Source organism: Pinus tabuliformis, chromosome 8 (assembly GCF_031772625.1).
Source record: "Pinus tabuliformis cultivar Carrire ecotype Pingquan chromosome 8, CPIR1, whole genome shotgun sequence".
In the NCBI taxonomy this organism is placed as follows: domain Eukaryota; kingdom Viridiplantae; phylum Streptophyta; class Pinopsida; order Pinales; family Pinaceae; genus Pinus; species Pinus tabuliformis.
In genome coordinates, this window is record NC_142294.1 from 2,032,789,844 (window position 1) to 2,032,798,277 (window position 8,434).

An 8,434-nucleotide genomic window follows, 5' to 3' on the forward strand; every position below is an offset into this window, starting at 1 on the left:
TAGCAGTTGTTGGGTCCCAGCCTTGTCTTCCTAGCCTCCTCATTCCCCTTTTGTTAGGTCTTAGGGTCTCTGTCTTCCCTCTCCTTAAGGTGTGTTTTTGGCGGATTAATCCTATTATTATGGAGTGTATGGGTTATTAATTAGTTACTTAGAAATTTCGGGCTAAGTATTATCCTTATCCTGTTTATGATTCTAAGGGGTATATTTCCTTTAGATTAGATTTTTTCTCCATTTTTTATGCAATTTTATTTATTTATTCCATTCCTTTAGAATTTCCCTTTAACTAATTTCTTATATATTTGACTATTAAACCCTTTTTTAAACCTTATTAGTAATAATCTATTTACCTAATGTCATAGTTAATCTTAATATCTTTTTAGTGAATTAATATTACTTATTTGATGAATATAGATTATTAAATATAAATTATATAGAATAAATCCAATTTATTATGCTGCTTTGTAGACTTTAGAAAGGCTTTCGATACGGTTCCTAGATACAACCTTTGGAATAGGTTAGAAAAGCTAAAGGTTCCTCTTGAGTTAAGAGCTGCTGCTATAAGGCTTTACGAGAATGTAATTGCCAAGCTAAAGAACAATGAGGGGTGGTCAAAAGATATTAAGTGTAACATCGGAGTTAAACAAGGTTGCCCCCTCTCCCCTACTCTATTTGGCATTTACATTGATAAGCTCGAAGGTTATTTAGAAGAAGCAGGATGTGGTGGCACAATCTTAGCTGGGATAGTCATTATCCTTCTTCTCTATGCTGACGATATTGCTCTTCTGGCAAGGTGCCCTTCTGATCTTGATAAGCAACTCAAGCTTCTTAAGGATTTCTGCTCTACCATGGGTATGACTGTTAACACAGACAAAACAAAAGTTATGATTATCAAATCTAAAAAGGACACTTGCGCTAATTTTACGTATGACAATAATAAATTGGAGGAAGTATATTCTTACAAGTACCTAGGAATTGACATCCATCACAAGCTCAACTGGAACCATAGCATTGAGAAAAGGATCAATGGGGGATGGAAAGCTTATTTTGGTCTTGAAAATAACTGTAAAACAGCAAACCTCGTAATGTGGGATAAAAAGAAGTTCCTCTTTGAAACTTTAGTCACTCCTGTTATCTTATATGGCTGTGAAGTTTGGGGCTGCAGCATCTCCAGAGAATCATGGAGGAAGATTGAGCAAATCCAGAAGCGTTTTATAACTTATAACCTGAAAATTAAAAGTAATACACCCTATCCTATTCTCCTTATAGAAGCGGGTCTTTCTTCTATTGAGAGCCTGGCTATGCTCAGGTTTCTGATGTACAAGCACAAGCTCAATAACATAGACAATCATAGACTTCCTAAGCTAGCTTTAAATTCCAGCCAAAATCACCTAAGGCTTAACCGAGGATGGCATAAGGACACAAGGGCCTGGCTAAACTATTGGGAGATCAATGAGAATGATGCTTTGCAAAACATAAATAACATTAAAGATATTGTTACTTCCAAGTTCAAAGAAAAATTGTGGTGTGAGAAAGAGTTAGCGTCTAAAAGAAAATTAAGTTATTATAAGAAGGTCATCAACCCCACCCTTGAAGATCAAAAGTATCTCTCTATTCTAACTAGCTCAAAAAAGAAAATTAATATAGCAAAGATTAGAACGAATTCTCATGAGCTCCATAGTGAGACTGGCCGCTGGGTAGTTCCTAAAACGCCATGGATGGAAAGGATCTGCCATATTTGTGAGAAAAAGAGCATCGAGAATGAAAACCACTTCCTCTTAGAGTGCCCTGCATACAACCACATTAGATCTCAATTTCACAACCTTTGTTACAATACTGACCTTTCTAGCCTTTTGCAATGCCAAAATTATAGTGAGCTCGGGAGGCTTCTCTCCAAGCTTTTTGAGCATCGGAATAAAATCTTAAATCAAAATAAATAATTTTGTCTTTTTAGGTCCGATAGATCATTATTTGGTCTCAGTGGACGTTAACAACCATCATCATAAGAAGTGATATAGTTTAAAAATGACGTGTATGTCAAATAATAAATAAGAAATTATTATATATAATAATTTGATATAATTATATGATATACCTATAATAGTGAGTGAGTTTGAGTTAGTTATATTTTTTGGATATTCTATTATTAATAAACATATACTTTAATTATGGTATTTACCTAATGTAACTAAATAATAAAGATTTAACAAGAATACTAATTTAAAAATATTGGAATTATAAATTATATAGATTATTTAATAAACATAAATTATTATTTTATTTTCGAATGGGTCATTTTGATATAATTAATTAAAATAATATATTTTAGAGTTTACCTTTGGACCATTAGCTTTAAACAATTAATATTAATTTAATACACAATTTACCTATATTCTATTATTAATAAACATATACTTTAATTATGTATTTACCTAATGTAACTAAATAATAAAGATTTAACAAGAATACTAATTTAATAATATTGGAATTATAATTATATAGATGATTTAATTATTATTTTTATTTTCGAATGGACCGTTTTGATATAATTAATTAAAATAATATATTAGAGTTTACCTTTTTATTATTAAATTAATACACAATTTACCTAATGTAACAAAATTTCTTAGTATAATAATAATTTAATACTAAATAACATTGGAATGATATTATTTAATTAAATATGAACGATTATACATGACCATTATATTTAAGAATGGATTATATAAATATTATATTATTCATACTCAAAATTAACAAAGGAACTCTCTTAGGATTTAAGCTAATAATAATAAATTATATGTTTTAGCGGTTTCTAAGAATATTAATAATATAATTAGTGGTTTGACTAAGACCTTTGGTCAAAATTAGCCGTTGGCATTATAGCCGTTGGAATCTCTGCATTCTCTATTTAAGCAAGCTTAGCCAGATTGGTTCTTCAACTTGTCCTGACGATGAACCACACTGGTTGGTTCAAAACGCGTCGACAAAAGATTGATTATGTGATTTTGCCGAAGATTATCTAAACAATGTAATACGATTCTTAACTATATATATTCACCCCCAGCTTATTATGAATATTTTTAATTTGTAAATAGACTTTCTTACAATATCACCCCATGTTATCATGGAGATTTTTAATTTGTAAATAAACTTTCTTACAATATCATGGTGAATATCGTCGCTTATCAATACCACATGCCCAAAAGATCATAGTTTATTTTATATGACACTTGTTCATATGAATTTTTTTAAAATTAATGGATTTAGTTAAAAATGTCAAAAAGACATAACTACTTTGGAAATAAATCTCAATCTTTGATTGTGTATACTATTAAAAATATTTTATAACAATTAAATCCCTATTTTCCACCAAATAATTATTGATAATTAAATTAATTTTGTGTACACTATTAAAAATATTTTAAAATATTTTATAAAGGTTAAATCCCTACCATCCACCTAATAATTATTGATAACTAAATTAAAATCATAAAACTTCTATAAAGGCATCACCACGGTTAATGGATCCCTGAGAGCCGGTTAAGGACATGTTGGGAAACACATAGGGAGTGTTGGACTATCCATTGCCTAACGATATCTCCCCCAACGCGAACCAGGGGTGTTTTGAACTCAGACCTTTGGCTCTAATACCATTTATTGGAATCACAATTGTCATTGCACCAAAAACCAGTAGATGTAGTAAACAAATACATCACCTTGCACCAAAAACCAGTAAGCGTTAGTAAACAAACTTTGCACCAAAAACCAGTAGGTGTTAGTAAACAAACACATCACCTTGCACCAAAAACCAGCAGGTGTTAGTAAACAAACACATCACCAGAGTTAACGGATTTCGAGAGTGCAAGTCACGAAACACACGGGAGCCCTAGATTATCCAATGTCCAACATAATGCTCATGTCTTTATAAATGGAAGTTTAATTGAAGTAGAAGTGACAATAAAATTACTTCCACTATAGCAAAGTCATGGTATAAGTAACTAATGGCATAGATATTATATAAGTAAGCTTAATGTGAGGTGTAGTCCAAGTGAAGTAGCTCTATGCTGCACAAGTCAGAGGTGAAACACATCGGTGCAAGCTCGAGGTATCATAATGTGCCCAAATAGTGCATTCTGACACTAAGATGTTGAAATATTACTTTCAACTGCAGCGCCAGTCCTTTGCCAGAATCCGCCATTAAACAGCGACCGCAAATATTTTTTTTCGGAAAACCGTCATGGGATTCCCTGCACCGCTTTTACGGAATGGTGGTAATTCTCGGGGGTAGCGAACACACTCATCGGCGGACACGTATCCTGAGCGATTCGCCAATACAACCCTTTCCCTGGCGCGTAAAGTTCGGTAAAAGAGGCCGTGCGATATTGCCGACAACCGTCCGATTAATGTGGGCCAGATCGACAGTTATGGTAGCGGCGGCATGTTTTTTGTTATCGGGAGGACCTCCGGTAATTGCGATAACCGTTGGATGGACGTGGAGCAAAATCTACGGTTAAAAAAAAATATTGCCATGTGAAGTAATTAATGTAAATTTATTACAGTTGTTGAATGTAGGTGGAGATTTTATTTTTATTGTTTTTAATTCACGGGAGTCGGTTTCTACGATACAAGTAAAAATGTAATGTTATGTTTTTTTTTTGAGATGCAATGTAATGCACAGCAGTGCAAAGTAAGAAGTGAAAAAATTACACACAGCAGTGTTAATTTTTATAGTGAGAGACAGAGTGAAGTTTTGAACTGCCTCTGAAGCAGTCTTGTTGTAATCCCTCTGTTAGAGGAAGACTTTTGTAACAGTTAGTTTTGTTAATGAATACAAGTTTTTTTGTGTGTGAAACTCTGTCTTCCCGAAACATTTTTAGTTTTTCTGTGTTAAGAAACAGAGCATTATTCTCTTTTTATTTGTTCTGGAATTATCAGAAATTTCCAACATGGTATCGGAGCGTGTCCAGGCTCTTTGAAGGTGTCAAAGAAGCTGAAGGAAGGATTTCTTGTTGCAGCAGCTTCTCTAGCAGAGTGAAGACTCAGTCAAGAAAGAATCCAAGGTATTTCTCAAGTTAGTTTTTTGTGTTACTGTTGAGGACAATCAGTTATTTTAAATACACAGTCAAGTATTTTGAAGCATAGTTAAGAGTGCAAGAATGGCTGGAGCCAGCACTAGCATGGGTATCTGTAATACTCAGCTCCCACAATTTAATGGGAAAAACTATGACTATTGGGCAATAACTATGAGAGCTTTGCTTGCTTCCCAAGACTTATGGGAATTTGTTGAGGATGGTTTTGAAGAACCAGCAGATGAAGATGAGTTTAATGATTTAACTTAGGCAGAGAAAGAACTGTTGAAGAGCAATAAGAAGAAGGATTCTAAAGCCCTCTACTTTTTGTATCAAGCAGTGCATGAGAGTGTGTTTCCAAGGATAGCAGCAGCCAAGAGATCCAAAGAAGCATGGAAAACTCTCAAGATAGCCTATCAAGGCATGGAGAAAGTGAAGACAGCAAAACTACAGTTGCTGAGGAGATATTTTGAGACTCTCTGCATGAAGGAGTCAGATAATATTGACTCATTCTTCACACATGTGATTGGAATGGTCACACAGATAAGGTCTCATGGAGAGATTCTTGAAGAAAGGAGGATTTTGGAGAAACTATTGAGGAGCCTACCAAGGTTCGATGTGATTGTCACCACCATAGAAGAGACAAGGGATCTCACAAACTTCTCAGTTGATGAACTACATGCATCACTAATGACACATGAGCAGAGATTGAGTAGAAATGAAAACTCATCTCTAGAGCATGCCTTTAAGACCCAGATGTTCTTTGGAAGAGGAAGAGGTCAAGGCAGATGAAACAAGAGAGGAAGAGGCAGAAGCCAAAACAGAGGTGGAAGAAACAGTCCAGCAAATGCTCAAGGAAGATACAGCAATCCAAATTAGAACCAAGGCCAAGGCAGCAGCCAACAAAGTGGACAACATCATGCTCAAGGACAAAGATATGATAAATCCAATGTCCAATGTCACTACTGTAAAAAATATGGGCATTATGCAAATGCATGTAGGAAGAAGCAGCGTGATATGAGTAATAGAACTAGTGCAAATTTCACTAGAGAAAATATCAGCCAAGATAAAATTTTTTAGCCTATAATATGGCTGAAGCAAAGAGTGAAGATGTATGGTTTCTAAACTCCGGTTGCAGTAACCATATGACAGGAAACATAGCCATGTTTTCTATGTTAGATCAGAGTGTGAAGTCACAAGTCACACTAGGGACTGAGAGTAAAGTTTTTGTTATGGGAAAAGGAGAAGTAAACGTCTTAACAAGGAAAGGTGAAAAGAAAACCATAGCAAATGTTTATTATGTTCCTGGAATGAAATGTAACCTCATAAGTATTGGAGAGCTTATTCAAAAGGGATACAATGTTTTCTTTGTGGATGATGTATGCACCATCATGGATAAACCACCCAGCAAACAATGTATTGTTGAAGTGAAGATGACAAGGAACATGATGTTCCCTCTCAGAATGAAAGCAGATTTAAAAAATGGAGAAAAAATAGCAGCAGTGACACAAGAGGCTTTCCAAAGTGAACCAAAAGATGAAAATTGGTTGTGGCACTTGAGATTTGGACATCTCAACTGTGGAGTTCTTAACTTGTTGAATAGAAAAGGAATGGTAAGAGGATTACCATTGATAGAGAAACCAGACAGCCTTTGTGAAGGTTGTATCTTAGGGAAACAACACAGAGAAAGTTTTCCATCTGGGAAAAGCATAAGGGCAAAAGCACCCTTAGAGATTGTCCACTCAGATTTATGTGGACCGATGCAAACTCCATCACTTGCAAGCATCCACTATATGCTAACATTTATTGATGATTTTACTATAAAAACTTGGGTTTATTTCCTAAAGAACAAAAGTGAAGTGTTTGAAAGATTTTGCAATTTCAAAGCACTTGTAGAAAACCAAAGTGGGCTGCATATTAAAGTTCTAAGAACTGATAGAGGAGGTGAGTACATCTCCAAAGAATTTCTACGTTTTTGTAGAGAAAATGGAATTCATAAGCAGTTTACCACTAGGTACACTCCGCAGCAAAATGGAGTTGCCGAAAGGAAGAATAGGACAATCATGGATATGGCGAGGAGTATGTTAAAGGCAAATCATTTGCCAAATGATTATTGGGCTGAAGCTGTACACTGTGCAGCGTACATTTTGAATAGATGCCCTACAAAAGCAGTCATGAACAGAGTGTCAGAATAAGCATGGAGTGGGACAAAGAAAGGAGTCACCCACATGAAATTTTTTAGGTGTGTGGCTTATGCACACATTCTAGATCAACTAAGGAAGAAGTTGGACAGCAAAGGGGAAAAATGTATTTTCATTGGATACAGTGAGGAATCCAAAGCTTATAGGTTGTATAACCCATCCACCAAGAAGCTTATTGTGAGTAGAGATGTTCAGTTCATTGAGGAGGAAGAGTGGGATGGAAGCATAGAGAAAACAGTGAATGTTAAAAACTCTTTGTCTCATGATGAAGAGATGACTGAAATACATCCCCAAATAGCAGCACCAACACAAGGGCAGCAAGAGACACCCTTGAGGAGAAATGAAAGTGCTTCTCCAAGCACACCACAAGGAGGAAATTCAAGTGCTTCTTCAAGCACTTGTACACCAAATGAAAGAGGTAAGAAGTTCAGAAATTTAAGTGACATTTATGAACAAGAGGAAACAAATGAAGGTATGAACTAATAACCCTGTTCATTTCGAAGAAGCAATTAAGGATAGGAAATGGATAGAAGCTATGGATGAGGAGATCAATGCCATAGAAAGAAACAAGACATGGGATTTAGTTGAACTACCAAAAGGAAAAGAAGTCATTGGACAGTAATGCTGAAGGAAAAATAGAAAGACACAAGGAAAGACTTGTTGTCAAAGGATATAAGAAGCAGCATGGGAGAGACTATGAGGAAACTTTCACACCGGTTGCTAGAATGGAAATCGTGAGAGTAGTGTTGTCCATAACCGCACAAAACGAGTGGAAAGTTTATCAAATGGACGTGAAGTCAGCATTCCTAAATGGAGTGTTAATGGAAGAGGTTTACATTGAACAACCTCTAGGCTATGAAAAGAAAGGCCAAGAGCACAAAGTGTGCAGATTGAAGAAAGCTATTTATGGGCTGAAGCAAGCACCAAGAGCGTGATACAGTAGGATAGATTCCTATCTACTGGAAAATGGATTTGAAAAGTGTGAGGGAGAATCCACCCTCTACATCAAAGAAAAGGATGGTAAAATACTAATTGTTGTGTTATATGTTGATGTTGTTATTTTCACAGGTAATAATGATTACCTTATTGAAAATTTCAAAATAGTCATGAAAGAAGAATTTGAAATGACTGACATGGGTTTGCTGAGATACTTCTTAGGAATAG